Below are 23406 nucleotides of genomic sequence, written 5' to 3' on the forward strand. Positions count from 1 at the left end.
TAGTGTATATATATATGTCCATGCCACCCTCTCACTTTGTCCCGGCTTACCCTTCCCCCTCTCCGTATCCTCAAGTCCATTCTCTAGTAGGTCTGCATCTTTATTCCCGTCTTGCCCCTAGGTAGATAATGTTTTCTTAATACTATATGCCAGTCCTTGTTCTAAGTGTTTTATCTCATTTAACCCTCATAACAACCTTATGGGATAGGTGTTAGAGAGATTATCTAACTTGCTCAAAATCACAGCTAGGAATAGCTGCTTGGCCCCTACGTTTGTCTGTAATTCCGAGCGGCACACGATCCCTCTCTTTATTGGGGTCTTTGGGGACAAGTCATACATACCTCAGCCTGTTCATGTATCCCTACATGGAATGCAAAATGGCGTACCAAGAGCCCCTGCATCCTCACTGCCCACCTCCCCACTCTTCACCCCTCCCCCACTGCCCACCTCCCCACTCTTCACCCCTCCCCACTCTTCACCCCTCCCCCACTGCCCAAACTTGGCTCCTTCTCCAGCCTGTTCAATCACGCTCTCAGTCAGGAACATTCCGGAAAACCACTTCCACAGTACACAGAGGCACCTTTATTTAACAATTGATTTGGGGTCAACAACCCCCTTCAAGAGGTGTCATCTAAGCTCTGTAAAATCCTCATTATTCGGGGCCTCGAATAATTCAATATTTGTGGATCCTTTTATGATGCTGTGTTGGAGTAGAGTATGATTTGGTTAGCAAACTTTTTGTCACTATGAATTACAAATTCATAGTGTAAACAAGATTGTAGAAAGCATGTTTAAACAAAGTGTTTTCAAGCCTTCTCAGAAATCACAGAACTGCCCGCCCACCGAAGCAACCCAATAGCTGACATGCAAGTTACACACAACTCTTATCCATTCTCCAAGTAGGTCCCCTGAAGACTTGACAGGTAACCTTGCCAAATGCGGTAGCGACAAGATTCATCGCGCCATGGCGCCTCCCTTCAAAATATGTGTTATTTCAGACTCACTCTCTGATTCTCCAAACCTGTCCTGGTCCTCAGCTTCACTTCTTCTATGGAAAAGCTTGCTTCTGCCAATCAGACGTTCAGCAGAACTAGGTCGTGAACCCCAGATTCCCTCTCGGGCCACACCAGGCTGAGAAATGTTTAAGTTCAGGTCCTAGGAGGGGACCAGCAGGAAAGGGGCTGTGGGAACGGGGGACTTCTGAGCTTGAAGACCCCTCCTTCCATTCACAAAACCATTATTTTCCCCAGAGACAAATTCTGCCTGGCTGAAAAGTCTGAGGAGGCGGGTGACAGCCTGCAGCCAGCCCAGACAAGCGCTGAATACCTTCAGCCTACTGCATCCTGGTTGCCTTTGATCTAGGCATTTCCTGTGGTCCAGCAAGTGAGAGAGGGGTGGGAAAGGCTGCAGTGGGGAAAGTCTGCCAACCTTAGCATCTCCAAAGTGAAGCCCTCCACTTCTTTCCAGAATCTTAAGCCCCGGATTGTACAATGTCGTGGGTTCAAGCTGCACCAGTCTGTCCCAGTTTAGGGGTTAATTAGTTGAAAGTAACAGCGAGATTTCAATCTTCAACACTTTTCCAGGGGATGCCTTTCCTCCTGTCTGCAGAGCAGCTTCAGTGACATCCTATGGGGTTTGGGGGCCCAGGAGAGAGCAGAGACCTGGCAAGATGCAGCCCCACTGTACCTTGGCTTCCACCAGCTCCACTGGGATGGATGCAGAGAATACCCAGCAGGGAGGCCAGACAACCACTGCTCAGAACTGGCTTCCTAACTGGCTTTGTAGCTGACTTCTCTCCTGGCCCCTATTTCTCCTGCCACAAAATAGAACATTCGACTGGAAGGGACTGCAAATGGTTTGCACGTCATGCCCTAGTTCTGATCTTTCGGTAGAGGCTTCCTGGAGCACTGTGTTGAGAAAGATTTTGAAGGTTAGAGGGAGAAACAGAGAGCTGGGATCAATTAGCAATGTCTGCTGTGAGCACGGGAAGGAGAGCGGAGCCCCGTTTCCTTGGCTTGTAGTTGCCACTCCTGACGTAGATATCCAAAGTCCTCTTTGGCTCAGCTCTTGTACGATTTTATGAGTCTTCTGTGTTGTTTTCTTTGCCTTCTCTGAAGACCTACTTCAAGGGCTGTTCCCACCCACTGGGAATTGACAGTGGTCTGCAGACAATTGCTTACAGGGTTTGGGGCATGCCAGTTAGAGACCACCAAGGCCAGAGGAGGCCAGCTCTCCTCCTGGAGACTGGAAATAAGCCCCAAAGAAAGTCTTTCTCTGTCAACACTGAACTGAAACCCACAGGACATGAAGCACGGCCAATGGGGATGAACCTGTGCAAGGTTACCCACTGCAAGAGAGATGCTGGATGTGGCCTCTATCTGTATGGTTGGGGCATGAAGGACTGAGAAAGCCAAATAGCACGTGAAACAAATTTTGAGCAGAGGGCTGCTGGGAATAGGGGAGTCTCTCTGCCTGTAAAGGAGAAATGATAATAGTGGCTCCTCCAAGATAGGTGGTTGTGACAGTGCAGTGAGATAATGCCTACAAAGGCTCAGCACAGAGCCTGGCACCAGTGCTCAATGCCCAATAAAAGTGATCCAGGGGCTTCCCTGGTGGCGCAGTGGTTGAGAGTCCGCCTGCTGATGCAGGGGACACAGGTTCGTGCCCTGGTCCGGGAAGATCCCACATGCCACGGAGCGGCTGGGCCCGTGAGCCATGGCCGCTGAGCCTGCGCATCCGGAGCCTGTGCTCCGCAACGGGAGAGGCCACAACAGTGAGAGGCCCGCGTACGGCAAAAAAAAAAAGTGATCCCGGGTCCACAGTATTATTATTCTCTAGGATCACCCTTTGGTGGCATTGGGCCTAAGGATACAAAATCTATTCTGAAACTGGCCCTCCCATCGGCAGGGCGAGAGCCTGCGATCTCACCACTGGGGCCCCGCGTTGGCCAGTTCCAATAACATGATTAGTCATTTTTCATTCCTGAGATGTCTACCCATGGGTGGGTGCATGTGTGCATGTGTGAGTGTGTATGTGCCTTTCAGAGCAGGGGAAAATCCATATTCTCTCTTCTGACCGAATTAATCAAATAAATCTTCTGTAAGGAGCTGCTAAATGAATCACAGATGGTTCTGCCCTTTTACAGGTTGCAGAAAGCACCCGTTACAGTCCTTTTAATTTATCAGAGGAAAAAAGATGCCCTTGTGTGCCCCTTCCCGCTTGCAATAATAATCAGAACCAGTCTATTTTCCGAGGGTCCGAGACTCATTTTCAAAAAATGTGTATCAATAGATGTAACAGCAGGAAGATTATTTTGCCAAGTTCCAGCCTCCAGCACCGCAAAGGTGCCCTGGCTAGGGAGAGCGTTTATAAAACCACATTTAGTAAAAGAGAGTGTTACATTAAGTATGTTTGCTAGTGTATTTAAGCATATGGTTTCCATATCAGGCGTAAAGATGGCAAACACATGCTTTACCTTCTTTCTAACCTTTCCTAGAGACGTCCTTTCTAGGGGGTGGTGGGATGCGAGGATTTGGGGTGGATGTGAGTGAGTGTATGTTGTTTTGTTTTGCTTTTTACAACTCTGACTCACGTGGTAAAGCACCGAGGAATGTTCAAGAAAACATGGGAAGACTCTCTGCCTTTTCTATTTATGTAATTAGCCCGAGAAACTTGCTTTGCTTACTTTCTTCAACTGTCCCAACATTCTCCCAGCTCTCCCTTGCCTCCTCCAAGGCGCTAGGGGCCGGCTGACTTTAAAGTGTGACTCAATCTCAGCTGCAAAGAACTTGAGCTCCTGGATTTTGAACACGTACCCTTTGGTAAAGCAAGAGCTCTGAGGATGGCTGCCTGGCCTTGTGTCCATGAGTCCTCGTTAACCAGCAAACTATCCAACTCCAGGATTCGTCTGCCTAGAGATCTCCTTTTGGTACCTGGGTTGGGTATTGAGGCCTTTATGTTTTTCCTTCAGGCCAGAGGCAACGGGCTGTGGTCCTGCAGGCCTGGGGTCCCCAGAAAGTTAGCCAGGAAAGGTCTCCACAGCCCACCCCCCAAAACAGTTTCAACAATCCCTCCATTCTGAGACAATCTCAGAACCCAAACTGCCAGACTAGGAGAGGGATTGGGCGGGGGCGTCTGCAGTGAGGTCACCCTGCCCACCTCCACCAGCCCAAACAGATTTGCCTGAGCAAGTTATAAATCTACTGGTACCATTGCTTTTTCGTCACTTGCCTAATCCTGTGCCCTTCGTTTCATGTGCTGTAATTATTAACATCTGCTTTCTGAGCCTGGCCCTCATGGAGTTTGCAAAGGCAGTTTTCAGTCCAGAACAATGGTGACAGCTGTTTCATTTAGCCTAGGGCCAGCACTTCCTGTTCAGTCTGCATCTGCCCTCCTGTGTCCAATTTCTGATTCGGGGTTTTCTGTTTTGTTTTCTGGGTGTTTTTTTTTTTTTCCTTCATCTGACCTTACTATATGTTTAAGAAGAATTTCTAAGTTAGCACTCCAGCTAGTATTTCTAGCACTTATGCTTATTAGATTGGCGACAGCCAGAGAGAGATAGGAGAAAGCCAGGGCTGTCTCCAGCAGCTAACACAGTGGAGGGCAGAGGCACAAAGGAGGCCTGACCAGGAATCCGGCAGACCAGGCTCTAAGGGAATTCCTGGGCCTTGAAGTTGAGCAATAGGCTGACGTCTCTGGAAGCCAGGCACAGGAAAAATGGGTTTAGCTCATCCGTCCCCTGGCCTGGTGTCATCTCCACAGCTTATCTGGTAAGAGGTCACCCAAACATACCACTGAGGGAACCGTGTGTCTGGGTGGCCACCAACACACAGGGGCCCTTCTTCTTTGGGAACCAAGGAAGGTCGTCAGGTGAGGCAAGATTCAGAGGTCCCAGATTCACTGAGTCTCCAGCAGTACAATACAAATCCTTTCTAATTTGTACTGGGAGGTGCACGGCACGGGGAAAGGTCGTGCTGTGGTCAGGCAGTGCTGGATATTTATTGCCAAACAGGGCAAAACCTAGTCTCCGCTTGGATAAGAACTGCAGGAATGTGGAAGCGTCCTGTAGGTGCACACGGCAGAGCGTGCGGGGCGCGAACCGTCTACGAACACCCCTCGAGACTTCCGGAGTCTGTGTCTCCGCATCTCCCGAGATCTCGAGCGTGCGTCTGCGTCTGCTCCTCTCGCGGGATCTCAGGGCACCAGGATTGGAGACGCCCTGGAGCGCCGATGCCCATCCCTCCCGCCCTTACGTTTTCTAACGGAAGAAGAAACTGAGAGCCAGGGAGAGGAAGTTCCTGTTCCGCGGTTGTAGCTTGGTCAAGCTTGATGCTATCGACAGAGAAGCAAATGAAGGTAAATCTGTGTTGCTTCTAGGAGCTTGAGGCATTTTCACCATTTCCACATGAAACGTCCCTTTCAGTCCCGTACGCTCTCCACCCTTCTCAGTGGCTCACACGAAAACAGCTTGGGACCCCCTCCCAGGTGGGAACAGTGAGGCGAGTTCGGGAGACCCCAGCTTGAGAGACCCCAGCTTGATCCCAGACCAGTCCAGGACTGATTCTTCTGGCTGCCAGGGGAGAGCTGGACCCAGCAGTCTGGAGAAAAGAGTTCGTGCCGACTGGACACCTGGGGGTCACGGAGGTTCCTGGCATGTGGCCGAGGCCCCGTGTCTTTGCAGGAGTCAGCCTGCAGAAGGTAGAGCTCAGGTGTGAAAGAGATGCAGCGGAGAGGGCCCTTCTCCCCCAGCATCCGTGCCAGGTGTCAGGTGTGCTGAGTCAGGAAGGCCCCTGACCCGAGGAGACCCAGCACTCCCAACGCTGGGCTTGAGCCTGGAGCGGCAGAGAGGCCGACCCAGCAGGCATAGGGGGTCACAGGTGACTGTCCCTAGACTCTGGACTCGAAGGAGCCGATGGTCCAAACGAGGTTGGGCCCTGCGCCACTTTGCCCCGCGGGAGAGCCGGGTCCCCCGGCCCTTCCTGGCCTGCCAGCCGGCCCCTTTCCCTGCCGCCACTCACCGTCTCCCGCCCCTCCCCCCTTCCTTCTCTCTACCACTCACTCCTTTTCTTCCTAAAGTTAATTGCAACTTTTTTCTCAGCGCCCTGATCTGGATAAGCCACATCTCATTAGAAAAAGATTTAGCTGGAGCCAAAGCAGGCTGGGGAAGGAATACCTAATCAACAGAGAAAAGATTTGGGTGTAATTGCTCTCTCCCGCCATTCTCCCCCCCTCCCTCCTCCAATCTTTCTTTGCTCATTAATCTGAAAAGAAAGTCGCAGTTGAACGGCTTGGTGTTCAAGTACCCGCTGCTGCGGCAGACAAATCGAAGTGCTTCGGGGTTTTCTTTTGCGCAGGTGTCTCTATGGAGAGCTTTGGCTGTTGCGCGTAGCAGTAAAGCATTTTGCTGCTGGGGGGTGTGCACGAAGCACCTTGGGTGGGAGAGTAAAACTCTTTCGGGGGCTGTGTGTGTAAAGTGCTTGGTCGTGGGGCAGGTGTGAGCGGGTGTGTGAACCTTTTGGTTGTTGGAGTGTGTATGTGTGTGAAGCTCTTTGGTTATTGGTGTGTGTAAATGAGGTGCTTTGATCATTGAAAGGGTGTGTGAAGCTCTTTGATTATTGAGGGGGGTGTGTGCGTGTGAAGCCCTTTGGTTGGATGGGGGTGGGTAAAAACTCTTGGTGTATGTGTGAAGCATGTTGCTTGTTGGTTACACGTGCGTAAGAGCTTTGGTGGTTGGGATATGTGTGTTTGTGGGTGTGGAATATGACTGGGGGGGTCTGGGAGGCAACCCTTCAGCTGTTGGTATGTCGGGGTGCAGTGTAACCCTTCGGTTGTTTGTGTTTGCTGGTGGGTGTGTGTGTGATGCTTTGATTATTGGGTGCATGTAAGTTCATTCATATACGCTAGTAGCCCCTTTGGTGTTTTCCTTTTGCCCCAACTAAATCCTAACCGATGCTTAAATGGTGACACATAGAAGATGAATTTAGGAGCAAATCATCTCTCCAGGTATAGGGACCGCAGGTCTTCAAACGTCCGGCAATGAAACGACACAGTATTTTCATGCCTTCCTTCAAAATTTGGAAATTTTCTACAATGACCATGCATGCCTTTGTAATTGGTGGGGAGAGGGGAGGATATTTTAATTAGTTTTATTTTTTATTCAAAAAGTACTGCATGCTCAAAAAGAAGAGAAGCCATAATACACACTCCTGGTATAATGTGAATGTTACAAGGGGCCAGGTAGTGAAAAGCACCTCTCTTACACCCCGCATTCATTCCTCGGCCCAATTTAGGAAGGAGCTATTATCGCCCTTACAGATGAGGATGTTGATGCTAAGAGAGGTTGGGTAACTTGCTGAAATCACACAGCAGGTGGCACAGTCAGAGTTTGAACCCAGGCCAAGTGAAGGCAGAGCCCTGGCCCTCAACCACTGCCTTCCAGAAGAAAGTAAGGAACTATCTGGGAGCTGGGGGTGAAGGGAGAGTAGGTGGGTCCCTACTACCCTCAGAGCCTCTGGAGAGCTCAGGCCCCTGTGTCTAAGCTGCCCCACCAACATTTCCCAATCTGTCTCAGCCCGGCTCATGAGTCCGTCCTTGTCTTCATTGGCCATCCCGCCCCGGCCCTCTCCCTGAACCCCAGTGGCTGCTGCTGTCTGGGAGACCCAGGCAGATGAGGGCTCCCATCCCCCCTCCCAGCCGCCTGAGGGTGAAGCCGGGCTTGAGCCACTCTGTGTTTCTCTGAGCACAGCCCTTGCACAATCACTGCCCTGGCACCGGGGAATCAGCAAATGTGAGTCCTGGACACAGAGGTGGAGCGTCCTGGTATCGAGGGGGTTCCAGGGCAGGCCACGGAGTTGAACTGGGTGTGGCCAGGTGAAGTTCTGAGCCTGAGAGCAGGGACAGCGTCCAGGTGACCGGAGTCCTGGGCCCCAGGGTCCCACCAGGCGGAGAGGACACAGTTCCTCCAACTGTCCTGTCGCTTCACTCTCCTCTCCACGCTTCATCCTCATCGGAGCTCAGTCTGTTGTGCAGTCATTATGAACACTCCTGCCAAACCAAGGACAAAATAGACAAGGATTTTTGCAGAGAACACAGAAGTGCTGCTTGTGACACTGAAGGAAATGGATCTGGGAAAGGAAGGTTTTCAAAGGTACCCAGTGACCTGAGCAGGGAGGGGCTGGGGATTTATCACCTCCCACTGCTGAGCCTAAAGACAGACCCCCCCAGACCTGTCAGGGCCCAGCAATCCTCTGCAGGTGAAGATGCTCTGCAGCAGACAAGGTATGAATACAGACTCTGAAAACATGGAGCCGTGTGCTCAGAACATCCCTCAAGGCCGAGAGCACTGCTGTCCAACGCAGCAGCCACTTGCCACGTGCGGCTGGTGAGCATCTAAAACATGGTTAGTCCAAGTGGAGATGGGCCATAAGCACAAAACACACACCAGATTTTTGAAGTCTTGGTATGAAATCAAACATGAAGTATCTCCTTGTAATCCACTGTATACAAGTATGTACATTGCAAAATAAATTGCATATTAGATATTGATAATATTTTGTATATCTTGGGTTAAATGAAACAAATTATGAAGATTAATAGTGATGTGTGCATGTCAAGTGCTTTGGCTCTCCTGTTTTCTTTACCTTTGTTTAACGTGACTACTGGCTTGCACTTGTGGCTCACATTATACTTGCGTTGGACAACACTGGCCTAGAATATAACACCCTTCCATGAACACTGCTATCCCCCTTTTACCAGTGAACAAACCAGATGAGGTGAGTGGCTTGGCCAAGGACACCAGCTGCAGAAGCCAGAGTTTACGTTCTGAGGGTGCTGCTGGCTGGAGAGTCTACCACCTGATGAAACTCCTAAAACGAGAGTATTGTTGTTGTGACATGATCTTACACAGAAGTGCTTAGTGCCAGCAGGACTGAAGCACATTGGGCGTCTGGGGGACATTCAATAAAATCCTGTGACTCAGGGATGAGGATGACCTAGCCAAGAATGTTAAGGTACAGGATAGTTCTTAGTGGTGCTTGTGCAGGCTTGTGGGTTCCCTGAGTGAACCTGGACCAGTTCCTTCCCCACTCTGGTCCTCACTTTCTCCATCTGAAGAGAAGGGGCTGGATTAAATGTTCTCTGAGGTACGTCAGGGTCCGTGGTGCATCTCAACAGATTCCTCCCTCCCAGGGGTTGAGAGTGAGCTTGAGAGCAACTTGCTGGGTCCTGGGGCAAAGTAACATGTCTCTTGTGTCCTCTGTGAGGTGGGGAAGAGAACAGCGTGGACTTGGGAGAGTTGCTCTGAGGATCACTGAGAGAATGCAGGTGATGCACTCAGCACACGCCTGGCACACAGGAAGCGCCCGATAGATGCTGGCTCTTGTTGTCAGCGTAGTAGTGAGCAGGTTGACCAGCTGGCTTGGGTAGTTCTGGGTCAGCAGACTCAGATTCGCAAGCAGTATCTGCCTTGGAGCCTCCTCCTAACCTGACACACTCTAACAGCCGAATTTGATCCAAGGCAGGGTCACCTTGAACTTGGCTTTTGAAGGGTTTGTTACCACTGCAACTCAATTCCCTGATTGCATGGGTAACAGAAGCACCCAGGAAGAGCGCAGCTTGGCAGGGGCCCAGAGGACAATATTGCAGCGGGAGACTCAAGGTTCTTGTAACAGAGCGTCTTCTGGCATGTTCAGAGGAAGAAGTGTTAGTTTTTAGTGTTATTTCTGTTGTTTGGTGGTATAGTGGTCAAGTGTCACTTTTCCATCCTCTGGAGGACTGATGCAGATCCATGACCGCAGGCTTTCTTCCCTGCTTTTTCCCACCGTGGGAGGACTCTGACCTCCGTTCTTCTCAACAGCTGTTTTCATTTTTTTATCCCTGAATTGTGGGTAAACAACCTCCGATAATAGATAAAGGCTTTCTGAGCTCAGCAGCTCACCTCCTACATACAACGTCTTTCTCATGAACACAAGTCTGTGTTAGGAGTAAGTTGGACTTGATTTTGTCTGCTGGGTCATTATCTTGAACTTAATTGGGAGGAACCTTGAGTTCAGAGTGTAGGCTCCCAGCTAGAGACGCTAGCTGTCTCTAGCGTTCATTGGCCGCCATCTGCTGGGCAATCCTAGTATGACATGATCTGCTTGGCTGGCAGGGCTAAAGAGTGAAGTGTATTTCATGCAATCAAAAAATATTTATCAAGCAGGAACTGTGTGCCAGGCATAGTTCTAGGCACTTGGGATTCATCAGTAAACACAGAGAAAAATAGTTCCTTTTCACACCGAAAATATTCCATTGTCTGGAATATTATTTATTCATTTACCTGCTCAAGGATATCTTGGTTGTTTCCAAGTTTGGGCAGTCATGAATAAAGCAGCTGTAAACATCTGTATGCAAGTTATTTTGTGTACATTGTCAGTGCTTTGGATTTTGGCCATTTCAATAGGCATGTAGTGGTATCTCATTGTTTTAATTTGCATTTCTGTGATGACATATGATGTGGAGCATAGTTGCATACATTTTTTGTCATCTGTATATCTTCTTTGGCGAGGTCTGTTCAGATCTTTTGCCAATTTTTAAATTAGATTGTTTTCTTATTGTTGAGTGTTAAGAGTTCTTTGCATATTTCAGATAACAGTCCTTTATCAAATGTGTCTTTTTCAAATATTTTCTGCTCATTCTCTTGCCATTGCCTTCCATCGAGCAGAAGTTTTTAATTTTACCGAAGTCAAGTTTATCAATTATTACTTCATGGATGGTGCCTTTGGTATTGTATCTAAAAAGTCATAGCCATACACAAGGTCATCTGGGTTTTCTCCTATGTTGATTTGCTCTTCTTCTTCTAGTTTTCTAATGTGAAAGCTAAAATTATTGATTTTAGATATTTCTTTTCTAATACACGTATTCAATGTTATAAATTTCCCTCTAAGCACTGCTGTCACTGCATCCCACAAATTTTGATAAATTGCATTTTCATTTACTTAAAATATATTTTAAAATTTCTCTTAAGATTTCTTACTTGACCTATGTGTTATTTACAAGTGTACTGTTTAACCTCCAAGTGTTTGGGGATTTTCCAGCTATCTGTCTGTTGTTAATTTCTAGTTTAATTCCACTGTGATCTGAAAGCTGACATTATATGATTTCCATTTCTTTTAAATTTGTTAAAGTGTGTTTTATGGCCCAGAATATGGTCTATCTTGGTGAATGTTCCATGTGAGCTTGAGAAGAATGTGTATTCTGCTGTTATTGGATGAACTAGTCTATAAATGTCAATTATATCCAATTGACTGAAGGTGTTGTTGACTTCAACTATGCCCTTACTGATTTTCTGCCTGCTGGATCTATTTCTGATAGAGAGGTGTTAAAGTCTTCAACTAGGGCTTCCCTGGTGGTGCAGTGGTTAAGAACCTGCCTGCCAACGCAGGGGACACGGGTTCTAGCCCTGGTCCGGGAAGATCCCACATGCTGCGGAGCAACTAAGCCCGTGCACCACAACTACTGAGCCTGTGCTCTGGAGCCCACAAGCTGCAACTACTGAAGCCCGCACGCCTAATGCCCGTGCTCCACAACAAGAGAAGCCATCACAATGAGAAGCCCGCGCACCACAACCAAGAGTAGCCCCCGCTTGTCACAACTAGAGAAAGCCTGCGCACAGCAACGAAGACCCAATGCAGCCAAAAAAAAAAAAAAAGTCTCCAACTATAGTATTGGATTCTTCTTTTTCTCCTTACAGTTCTGTTTTTGCCTCTTATATTTTGATGCTCTGTTATTAAGCATATACACATTAAAAATGGTTATATCTTCTTGAAATATTGACCCTTTTATCATTATGTGATGCCCATCTTTATCCCTGATAAGTTTCCCTGCTCTGAAGTCTACTCTGTCTGAAATTAACATAGGTATTCTTCCCTTCCTTTGATTGATGTTAGCATGGTATATCTTTCTCCTTCCCTTTACTTTTAATCCATATGTAATCTTTATATTTCAAGTGGGTTTCTTGCAGACAACATACAGTTTGGTCCTTTTTTTTTTCCAATCCATTCTGACAATCTCTGTCTTTTAACTTGGATATTTAGACCATTGACGTTTAAGGAGATTATTGATATAATTAAATTAATATCTGTATATACCATATATGTTACTGTTTTCTATTTGTTGTCCTTGTTCTTTGTTTCTGTTTTTGTCTTCCACAATTTTTCTGCCTTTTGTGGCTTTAATTGAACATTTTATATGATTTCACTTTCTCCTTTCTTAGCATATCAATTATAGTTTTTAAAAAATAACTCTTCTTAGTGGTTGCTCTTAAGTTTGCAATATACATTTACAACTACTTCAAGTTCTCTATTTTCAAACACTATACCACTTCACAAGGAGTTGCAGGTACCTTATAATAACAACGAAAATAACATATAATAATAAAAGAACAAAAAAAATCCTAGTTCTTCCCTCCCGTTCCTTATATCATCGCCATCATTCAATTTGCTTATATATAAGCATACTTAAGTGTACGTGTGTGGGTATTAGTTATATATCCTTAGATATATAATCTAATACATTCTTACTAGTATTTTGAACAAACTATATCTGTTCCATAGACCAATTAAGAATAAGAAAAATTAAGTTTTTATTTTACCTTCACTTATTCCTTCTCCAGTGGTCTTCCTTTCTTCATATAGATCTGAGTTTCTGATCGATATAATTTTTCTTCTCTCCTGAAGAACTTTTGACATTTCTTGAAAGGCAGGTCTACTGGTAACAAATTCCCTCAATTTTTGTTTATCTGAGAAAGTTTTTATTTCTCCCTCAGTTTTGAAGTGTAATCCCCAGAGTATATGATTCTAGATTGGTGGGGGGGTTTTCTCTCAACACTTTAAAATACTTCACTCCATCCTCTTTTTCCTTGCATGTTCTCTGAGGAGAAGCTGGATATAATTCTTATCTTTGCTTCTCTATAAATAAAGTGTCACCCCGCCCTTGCTTCTTTCAAGATTCTTTTCTTTGTCTTTGATTTTCTGGAGTTTTAATATGATATTCCTGGGTGTAGTTTTTTGGTTTTGTTTATTTGTATGTTTGTTTTGGCATTTACCCTGCTTGATGTTCTCTGAGCTTCCTGGATCTGTGGTTTGGTGTCTGACATTAATTTGGAGAAATTCCTAGTCATTGTTACTTCAAATATTGTTTCTGTTTCTTTCTCCCTTTCTTCTCCTTCTGGTATTTCCATTACATATATGTTATACCTTTCCTAGTTGTACCACAGTTCTTGGATATTCTGTTCCACTTTTTCCAGTCTTCATTTTTCTTTGCTTTTCAGTTTTAGAAATTTCTATTGAGATATTCTCAGGTTCAGAGATTCTCTCCTCAGCCATGTCCAGCCTATTAATGAGCCCATCAAAGGCATTCTTCATTTCTGTTACAGTGTTTTTGATCTCCAGCATTTCTTTTTGACTCTTTCTTAGAATTTCCATCTCCCCACATGTATGATCCATCTGTTCTTACATGTTGTTTACTTTTTCTACTAAAGCCCTTAGCATATTAATTATAGTTTTTAAAAAATTCCTGGTCTGATAATTTAAACATTCCTGCCATATCTGACTCGGGTTCTGAGGCTTGTTCAGTTTCTTCAAACTGTGCTTTTTGCTTTTTAGTATACCTTGTAATTTTTCTTGAAAGCCAGACATGATGTACTAGGTAGAAGGAACTGCCTTAAAGAGGCATTTACAATGTAGTGGAAAGACGTGGGGGGAGGGGAAGCATTCTTTAGTCCTATGATCAGGTCTCAGTGTTTTGGTGAGTCCATGCCCCTGGTCTGTGAACTTCACCAATGCATCTGTTCCTCTCCCCCAACTTTGGTGGGACCGGATGGCTAAAGGGGGCTGAAGTTGGTATTTTCCTTCCTCCACCTGGAAGGCTAAAGCAAGCTGGAGCTGAGTATTTCTCTCCACCTGGGTCAATTAGGCTCTGATACAAACCCCATAGTTTAGTCTCTAGTAAATAGTTTTGCTTGAGGGCTAGCTTGTTCAGAACAGAATTCTCTGGTATATTTCAAAATGGTTCCTTTTTCTATCCCCCTGCTGGAAGCACAAGGGGATTTTTCTTCATTATTCACTGGTGGATCCCCTGGAGATAAACCTCAGAAAAAAATGTAGGGACCCCCTATGACTGTGAATTAAACTGGTGGAGAGTTTAATTCACAGACTTGTCCACACTGAGGTCCAAATATTTGTCAATTACAGTTCCAGTTTTCCTACCCCTGCACTTGTTTGCACAGAGGTTTCTGCTCTGTTAAGTTGTGACTTTCTGTATCCTCCTGTTTGTTTCTCCAATTTTTGGAGCAGAAATTTGCCCTGTGACCTCACTTCTCTGGTGAATATAAGAAGAGTTGTTGGTATTCCAGTTTATTCACCTCTATATCTGCCAGGATGCAGTGTTATTTTGTTAGGATGCAGTGGCGACTTCTAAGCTCTACACGTGCCAGACCAGAAACTTAAAGTCTCCTGGTTTTCTTTTCTTGTACTGTCTTTGTCTGGTTTTGGTATAACAGGGTAATACAACTTCATAAAATGAGTTGGAAAGTACTCTCTCTTCTGTTTTCTGGAAAAGATGATATAAATTTTATGCTGCTTCTTTAAATGTTTGGAAGAATTCTCCAGTGTAGAACTGAAGATTTCTCTTTCAGAAGCTTTTAAAATTACAAACTCAATGTCTTTAATGGTTATAGGGCTATTCCGATTATTTTTATCTTGGTTGAGCTTTGGTGGTTTGTGGTATTTGAGGAATTGATACACTTCTTTTAAGTTGTCAAATTTATGAACATAAATTTGTTCAATGTATTTGCTTAATACCTTTTTAATGGCTGCAGTTTCTGTAGTGACCCTTGTCTTTTTTTTTTTTTTTTTTTGCGGTACGTGGGCCTCTCACTGTTGTGGCCTCTCCCGTTGCGCAGCACAGGCTCTGGACACGCAGGCTAAGCGGCCATGGCTCACGGGCCCAGCCGCTCCGCGGCATGTGGGATCTTCCCGGACCAGGGCACAAACCCATGTCCCCTGCATCAGCAGGCGGACTCTCAACCACTGCGCCACCAGGGCAGCCCGTGACCCTTGTCTTATTTCTTGTATTGATCTGGTGTCTTCTTTTTATCTTTGTCAGTCTTGCCAGATGTTTATGAATTTTATTCATGTCTTTAAAGAACCAACTTTTTGTTTCATTGATTTTTCTCTATTGTTTTCCTTTTAATTTCAATGATTTTTGTTCCAACCTTTAATATTTCCTTCTGTTTACTTTGGGTCTAATTTTGTTCTTCTTTTCCTATCTTCTTGAAGTAAGAACATAGATTTTTTGTTTGAGACGTTTCTTCTTTTCTAATGTAGTAAGCATTTAGTGCTATACATTTCGCTCCCAGTTCTGCTTTAGCTGCACATCACATATTTTGATGTTATATCTTAATTTTCATCTAAGTTCTATGTATTTTTTAAATTTCCTTTGAGATTTCCTCTTTGACTCATGAATTGTTTAGAAGTGTGCTACTTAATTTCCAAGTGTTTGGAGATTTTCCCGTTGTCTTTCTGCTCCTTAGATTTTAATAATTGTCTCTGATAACATTTTACCTCCATGAGAACAGACTTTTTTCCATTTATCCTACCATTATTTTGCTAATGCTGAGAACAGGACAATAGTTTGTGCTCAAAAAATAAGGATGAATGAATGATGGAAATATTTAACTTAAAAATCAATAAAGAGAATGCTATATACCCTGAGAAAACCATAATTCAAAAAGAGTCATGTACCAAAATGTTCATTGCAGCTCTATTTACAATAGCCCGGAGATGGAAACAACCTAAGTGTCCATCATTGGATGAATGGATAAAGAAGATGTGGCACATGTATACAATGGAATATTACTCAGCCATAAAAAGAAACGAAATTGAGCTATTGGTAATGAGGTGGATGGACCTAGAGTCTGTCGTACAGAGTGAAGTAAGTCAGAAAGAGAAAGACAAATACTGTATGCTAACACATATGTGTGGAATTTAAGAGAAAAAAAAATGTCATGAAGAACCTAGGGGTAAAACAGGAATAAAGACACATACCTACTAGAGAATGGACTTGAGGATATGGGGAGGGGGAAGGGTAAGCTGTGACAAAGCGAGAGAGTGGCATGGACATATATCCACTACCAAACGTAAAATAGATAGCTAGTGGGAAGCAGCCGTATAGCACAGGGAGATCAGCTCGGTGCTTTGTGACCACCTAGAGGGGTGGGATAGGGAGGGTGGGAGGGAGGGAGACCCAAGAGGAAGAGAGATGGGAACATATGTATATGTATAACTGATTCACTTTGTTATACAGCAGAAACGAACACACCATTGTAAAGAAATTATACTCCAATAAAGATGTAAAAACCAATAAAAATAGAATGCTGAAAGTTAAAAAGGGGGAGAGAGGCATCAGAACATTGATGATGATTATCGCTGAGTAGGTAAATGTGGGTGCCCTTTTTGTTGTTTGTTTTTCATATTTTCCAAATTCTCTGCAATGAGCGTGTACTACTTTTATAATCAGGTAAAGGAATTATAAAAGTGGAAACTACTCTTTCTGATCATTCTCACTCCCTCTCTGGCAGGTCACATCAGAATCTGAATTGCTGAAAAAACTGAAGATGAGAGGCCACAAAAAGACCCTGTAGAAGGTCCCAGAGCTGAACTGACCCCAACCCGCCAGGGAGACAGGTAAGGACCCTGCTGGCAATCCACTTTTGTAAGCTTCTGAGATTGCTGCCACAGTAACTTTATCACGAAGACCACGACCACTTTGAGTCACAAGGGTCAATTTCACGCTTCTTTTCTCACCCCTCCCCCCAAGAGGCCCCTAGAGGTCTTGTGAATTAATATTCATCCCAAAAGATCTAGTTTGCCATTGGAAATTGAACATTCATCTACCTAAATCCAGCCTTTAAAATTCTTTTGACAGTTTACTTTGAGGAAGCAGTATTGGCGTTTGCTTTCAAGATTCATGGTGTGCAAAAGATTACAAAAGAAATAAGAGGGAACGGAGAGGAGATACTGTCTTTTTAAAATATAATTATCTTTTACACCTTTAGTCACAGTCTCTTCATGTTTTTTGAAGGCAATTTCTTTGAGAAGCTGAGTAGACTAGACAATTCGATGGTAGTAACCTCAGGTGGCCAGGGTCACCACACAAACAGTTCTTAAGTGTGGACAGTTTCTGAAGATGAGTGAATATGCTTTTCTACTTAAGAAAACAATACTGAGAACTTGGTTTAAATTGTTTTAAATATTTGCATCCACAAAGAAATTGCCTAGACCTGGAAATTTTTTTCACCCTTTCCTACTTTTGAAGTGAACTGACTTGCTATCAGGTCCAGGGATTTCCTGGAGGCCCAGGATTGGGCAAGTGTGTAACCTGATGCTTGGGGGTGGCACGTGGTATCTCCCATTGCTGGGGGACACCCCACACACGGGGGGGACGAGTGTGGCAGCAGTTACATTCTCCTTGCAGCTGAGCCAAAGGAGGCATCAGGATCAACAAGCATATCTACGTCGACTTGTCAGAGTCTTAAAAGGACAGCCAAGGACATGAGAATCTAGAAAATAATGGTATAACCTGCTGGGGGAGGGAAGCAAGAATCCATATCCCAGTAACAATTCATAGCAAACAGAACAGCTTATGTTGAAACCAGCCAGAAATCGAATACTGTAATATAAACCAGTCTGTCCATTTAGAAAGTCATTCCATTTCCTTAATTCCTGAGCGCCTGATTCCTGACGTTTTGTTGCTGGTGCTGCCTTGACTGATTTGAACCGAATAGGTCAAAAGGCATAGATGTGTCTAGTCATTTAATTTTTATTGACCCTGTTCAGTTAAATTCAACAGCATCGATTGCTCCTCCAGAGCTCCCCAGTGGAGACCACCCTCGCCCACTGTGGAGACCGTTCGCAAAATAATTCTGGCTCTCTGCTGGCTGAGCATGTTGGGATTCTGCTTCCCCACTTGCAGAGTTAGGTATGGCTGTGAGTCTTGCTTTGGCCAATGAAATGTGTGCAAAAGTGACACTTCGGGCAGAAAGTCCAGGCCGGCATGTAATTCATTCCATCTTCTTCCCTCTTCTGTCATGGTTGTGGATGTGGGTGTCAAGATGAAGCCATTCTGGGTCCCAAAGTAGCTGTGACATGCAGAGCACCCCTTGCTGACCTGTAATGGACTGGTAGCGTGCATAGAAAGCATTCACTGTGTACAGCTGCTGAGGTGGTTGTTACTGCCACATAACCTAGCCTATCCTGGCTGATGTGCACGTAGGCACGTAGGCGCATGAACACACACCCACGTACTTACTGAGTACCTACGCGTGCAGGAGAGACCCAGGGCCATGGGTGGTAAGGGGGTGTGAGGTAAGGTGCAATCTCTGTGTCCAGTTTACAAGCTGGTTCAGCAGATTAGATAACCAGCCAGCGCAGGATGATGACAGCACAAGAATACCTCCCGTGCCGGGTAGCTCCTCTTGGCACCTCCACGATCTCCCTGTACCCTCCTCGCCCCGCTCTCGGCCTGGTGAGACCCCCCCGTCTGAACTCCCTGACTAGGCCCCTTCGCCTCTGGCTCCAGGTCAGGTTGCGTCAACAGCAGGGCAGGGTGAGGGCTCAGCAGAAGACCGAAGGCAAGGAGGACAGTGAAGCTGGAATAGCTCTGCTTCTGGCTGCCTTCTTGCAGATTTGCTCCGACCGGCTGCACCCCTGGGTGAAGCTCCTCTCAGCGACCCTCCCCACTTGACGGTCTCCTTCCAGGTTTCCATAATGCACTCTTCCCTCACCCCTTCAGGCCGGGGGAGGGGGTAAGAGCCCGGTCAGTGACTAGCCTCAGCCCCCTCCACTGTCCCCCTTGGTTTCCCTATACCCTGCCTGCACCTTTGTAAATAGTCTTTTTTTTTTAAGGAGACCTTAAATTTTCCTATTTGAGCATGCCCTCTGCCTCCTGATAGACCCTGAACTCATTGATCCTGCTTTGGGGAGTCAGCAGTGGAACGGAAATGATCATGCTTTGTCTTTTTATAGGGTCAGTTGGTCAAAGAGCAGGGCACTTTAAAAATGATCAATTCTTCATTTAGAAATGAATTGTTAAATGACTTTCCTTCTCCCACCCAAACTGGAAGCTTCTGCCCCTAAGTAGAATAGGTTTGGAGGCAAAGCACTGGCCTCTTTGCACCTAAGAGGAGGGAGTGGACCCCGCAGAGCCTTTGTCTCATGAAGCCCTTTGCAAACGCTGGGGCCACAGGAGCCAAGGAGGATGTGGTGTCACCTCCAAGGAGCCTCTGCATTCCCCCTTTTTTGGTAAAGTCGACACCAGAATTCCAACCACTATTTTCATCTTGAACCTGAGGACAGAAGCCTAATTTCTAGCTGCTCAAGGAAAATTCTAGGCCTTTCTTTTGGATTCCCAAATATAGCATAGAGCTGCTTAGGAAAGAGATACCACCTCTTTGCCACAAGCTTCCCCACCAGGAGTCGTCCTGTGTTCTGCCTTGGGGTTCCTGTGTCTGATTCACTGAATTTATTCCCTGGTTGGTTGGTTGTTTGGTTTTCCATGTGCAAAGCCGAAGGAGCCTTTGCAAGATTTGGACTTGGGAGAGTTCTGGGTTCCGTTTTCTATTCCTCCAACCGCCTTTGGCCCCCTCTCCTTAGCTGTACCCAACTCTGGAAGGTGCAGCCAGGAGGAGGCTGGTACCTGGAGCCCCGGCATTTCCCAAAGCAGTTGGAATGAGCAGATGCTTGACTGCAGCTGCTGGAGCTGGAGCCGGGAGGGCGGGTCAGCTCAGGCATGCTAGGATATAAAGTTAGAGGAAGTGGAGACAGCAGTTGGGAAGATTTAGGAGCTCTTGGGCTACACTGGATTTTACTGTGTTGTCGTTGACATATGTTTGTATTCTCTCCTGAGCAGGTTAGAGGGGGGAGAGTTAAGGGAGGGCGTTCCCGGGTGCCAGGTCTGCACAGCTGGGCGGATGGGGGAAGATGCGGGGAGGGGGGAGATTGTCTGGGAGTCTGAACATCGTGTTTTCTCCTCAAGTTCCAGAGGGTGCACGCCAGGGCCTGGGGTGGTACCACAGAGGGGTGATAAAACTCACAGCAGTACAGCTTGCATTAACAACTCCCTTGAATTAAAAACACACTTTTCAAGGAAACAAATACGATTCCATCAGCAAACACATTATAAGCATGAGGAAAGGCAGGGCTGTTGAGCAGCGTAAGAGTTTCAGAAAAGAAGAGGGGAGATACTCCGGCAGGAAGGAGCAAGCGCAGAGCGCGTGACCCGTGCAGCCTCGTCCTTTTGGTCAGACCCTGGGAGCGCTTTCTGGAGTGTGGGAGAAATAGCAGCTCCTACAAGCTGGCCTCTCTTCCAGAAGTGACCAAACTGTAGGTTCTCTGTGGCAGTTGCCCTAAAGCAGTGCTTTCACACTTTAATGTGCACGCACAGCCCCTGTGGATCTTGTTGAAATGCAGGTTCTGAGTCCATAGGTCTGGCCTGAGAGCTTGCACTTCTAACAGGCTCCTAGCTGAGGGTGATTTGCCGGTCCATGGAACACACTGAGAATAAATAACAAGGCATGGGAGGGTGCTGCCTTGGCTCAGCACCGCTCCCGCTTCCCTGCAGACGACTATAAAGCAAAAGCAGGTGTAGATGGCCCAATTCAGCAGCCTGGGAAGTTTGGGGAAATGAGCCAAGACTTGGCCTGGTGGCCAAGTGGCTGCATCAGGAGCTCCTGCACACCGCCCTGCTCTCCCCCAGGAGTAAGCAATGTGCAGGGGTAGGTTGGGGTCAGCTGTCCCCAGGTGCATCAGGAGCTCCTGCACACCGCCCTGCTCTCCCCCAGGAGTGAGCAATGTGCAGGGGTAGGTGAAAGAGGCTGGTCACCAAGCACAGGTGTGTAGGGCAATGTCACCTTTGTGAATTTCCTACAGCCCTGGACCTATGGGCCCCCAAACTTGACTTGCCACCCACTAACTCACTTATTCATTCATTGCTTCAACAAACACTGAGCGAGCCTCTGTTACCCCAGACACAGTGGTTAGCACTGAGGGTCCAGAGATGAAGAAGCAGCTTGTGTCCTCATGAAACTTACTGCACAGCTAGCCCCTGGGAATGGATCCATTTCTCAAGGGCACGTGGCTGATGTGCTTATTTACTCTAATATTTGTGATTATGATGATGGTCGCTTACGCTGTTTTAAAAGCCTGGGATGTCCTCGCCGTTGTGCTAAGCACGTTGCATGCATCATCTCATTAATCCTCACAACAGCCCATGTGGCAGGTACTGTTGTTAAATCCACTTCAAAGATGAGGAAACTGAAGCTCAGAGGGGTTAGGTAACTTTCCAGAGGATACCAGCTAGTGAGGAGAGGAACTGGGATTCGTGCCTAGGCAGGCTGACCCCAGTCCTGGCTCTTAGCCATTACCCCCATGGCCTGGGTCCGCACTTCTGCTCATGGGCACATTTCCTCCTTGGGGGGAGAGCTCCTGGGAAGCCATATGACAGTCAGTGGCTGAGCGAGTTTGGAATCTGATGGTGGGCAGTGGAACATTGGATGATGGGGGTGATATTAATCACAGAGGCATCACACTATACAACTTGATGCCTGCGATGTACCTATCCCCCTAAATGGACAGACCTTCAGCACCCAGGCACTCGAGTTCCTGGCCCAGGAGCCCTCTTTCCACTGGGGAAAGGCAAGAACACACTGCTTGGCTTTGCTAAGTCTTGCTGTCTCTTCCCTGGGTCTCCCTAGCTGTATACGCGTACACACACACACTCTCACACACACATACACATGATCATGCACAATCACACACATTCATGCACCCACGCACATGCTCACACTCACATGCACCCACATACATACAACCACGCACAGCAACACATATATGCACATACATTGACACACACACACAAACACACACACTTCCGATGACCATATTCTCTTTTGGATATGTTAATACTGTGAATCAGGTGAAACAAAATGTTTGCTCCTCTCTGCTTTGAACTAGTATATTTGTTTTATAGGTTAACTCTCAGAAGACTACCTTATTTCTCTGAACCCATGTCCCATTGGGGCCTCTCACTGCAGCCCAGAGTTTCTTTCCAATTTTAAAGCCCCCAAGTTGTACAGCCACTTCCCTTGACACCCAGGTATCAGATACGAGGAGTCTTAAATGGTCTAGAGTGTCAATGGTTTCTTTTTTAAAGAAATACACACTCGGTGGGAGGTTGGATAACTTTGTACCCAGTCTTCATTCATCCCAGCTGACCTCAGCTCTCCATCCCCATGTAAATCTGCTATCTACCTGGGCATGCTGGGCCCAGGCTGCTAGCAAGCCTTCTGAGGGCATTCTTCTCAGATTTTCACTTTATCACCTAACCACCAGTCCTAATAGCATCAGATAAGAGAGTTTCTGCTGTGCTTGTTTTAAAAAGTCGCAGATGCTATCCACCTGGAGTTAAGTCCAGCCTTAGAGAGACAGCATATAAACACCCAAGGAGACCAGGCATGCCCCAGCCACTGAGTTCCTCAGACACTCTGTGCTGTAGAAGTTCCAGAGAGGGGAGATTACATGAGCTTGTGTGGGTGCAGAAGGCTTCCTCGAGGAGATGAGCTTCCTGATGGACCTTTATTATGGGTTGAATGGTGTCCCCACCCAAAATTCATATGTTGACGTCTTCAAAATGTCCACCGTCTAATAATATAATCCCAACCAGCAATTCACTGAGTACTTCCGGAAGCTTTGCGTGCTTCGCTTCATTTCCTCCCCTCCCCTCCCCTCCTGCAGAAGCTCCTATTAGTCCCATTTTACAGACAGGGAACCTGTAGCTCTGAAAGGTGAATGTGGCCAAGGTCTGAATAATTGCCGCTCAGTGTCCAAAGTGCTCCAACTAGAGCCGGCCACACTGCCTTGGGAGCTTGGAACTGACTTTTCAAAGTAGCACAGGCAGTGGTGAGGGCAGAACGGTATCTGAGCTGCTTCTTGAAGGGCTCAGAGAGTCCCCAGCAGGCAAAGCAGAAGGGAAGGGAATTCCTGGAGCAGACGCACCCGTGCAGAAGCACCTGGTGTAAAAGAGTACAGCTAGGGGCGCACATCCTTTGTTTAATTCTGGAATTTAAGAAGCTTTCGAGCTAGTGATGGGAGATGCAGCTGTGAAGACAGGTGGGGCAAGATTATAAAGACCTCTGAATGGCAACCTAAAAAGTGCAACTTCTGGAAGCAACAAGGAGCCACTGAAGGTTGTTAAGTGGTGAGAGAGCATCTAAAAGATTATAAGGCAGTAGAAGTGAGCCATATTGTCCCAGGGTGCCCTGGGTGATGGGGGAGAAGAGCCTGGGCGGGGGGCTCTGAGAAGGTTCCTAGAGGC

At 46.5% G+C, this 23406-nt stretch overlaps 1 protein-coding gene across 2 annotated transcripts in view; it reads left to right on the forward strand.

The window, feature by feature from the left end:
• Window positions 1-5245: 5245 nt before the first annotated feature.
• The window catches only part of PDZD8 (PDZ domain containing 8), a 193814-nt gene continuing 175653 nt past the window's right edge, over window positions 5246-23406 (forward strand). For both annotated transcript variants that reach the window (XM_030839356.2, XM_060286251.1), the window contains exons 1-2: window positions 5246-5355; window positions 16616-16721. The gene's annotated coding sequence lies outside the window, so the exon portion shown is untranslated. The remainder of the gene's footprint in view (window positions 5356-16615; window positions 16722-23406) is intronic.

The sequence above is a fragment of the Globicephala melas genome, chromosome 16 (assembly GCF_963455315.2).
Source record: "Globicephala melas chromosome 16, mGloMel1.2, whole genome shotgun sequence".
Taxonomy (NCBI): Eukaryota; Metazoa; Chordata; class Mammalia; order Artiodactyla; family Delphinidae; genus Globicephala; species Globicephala melas.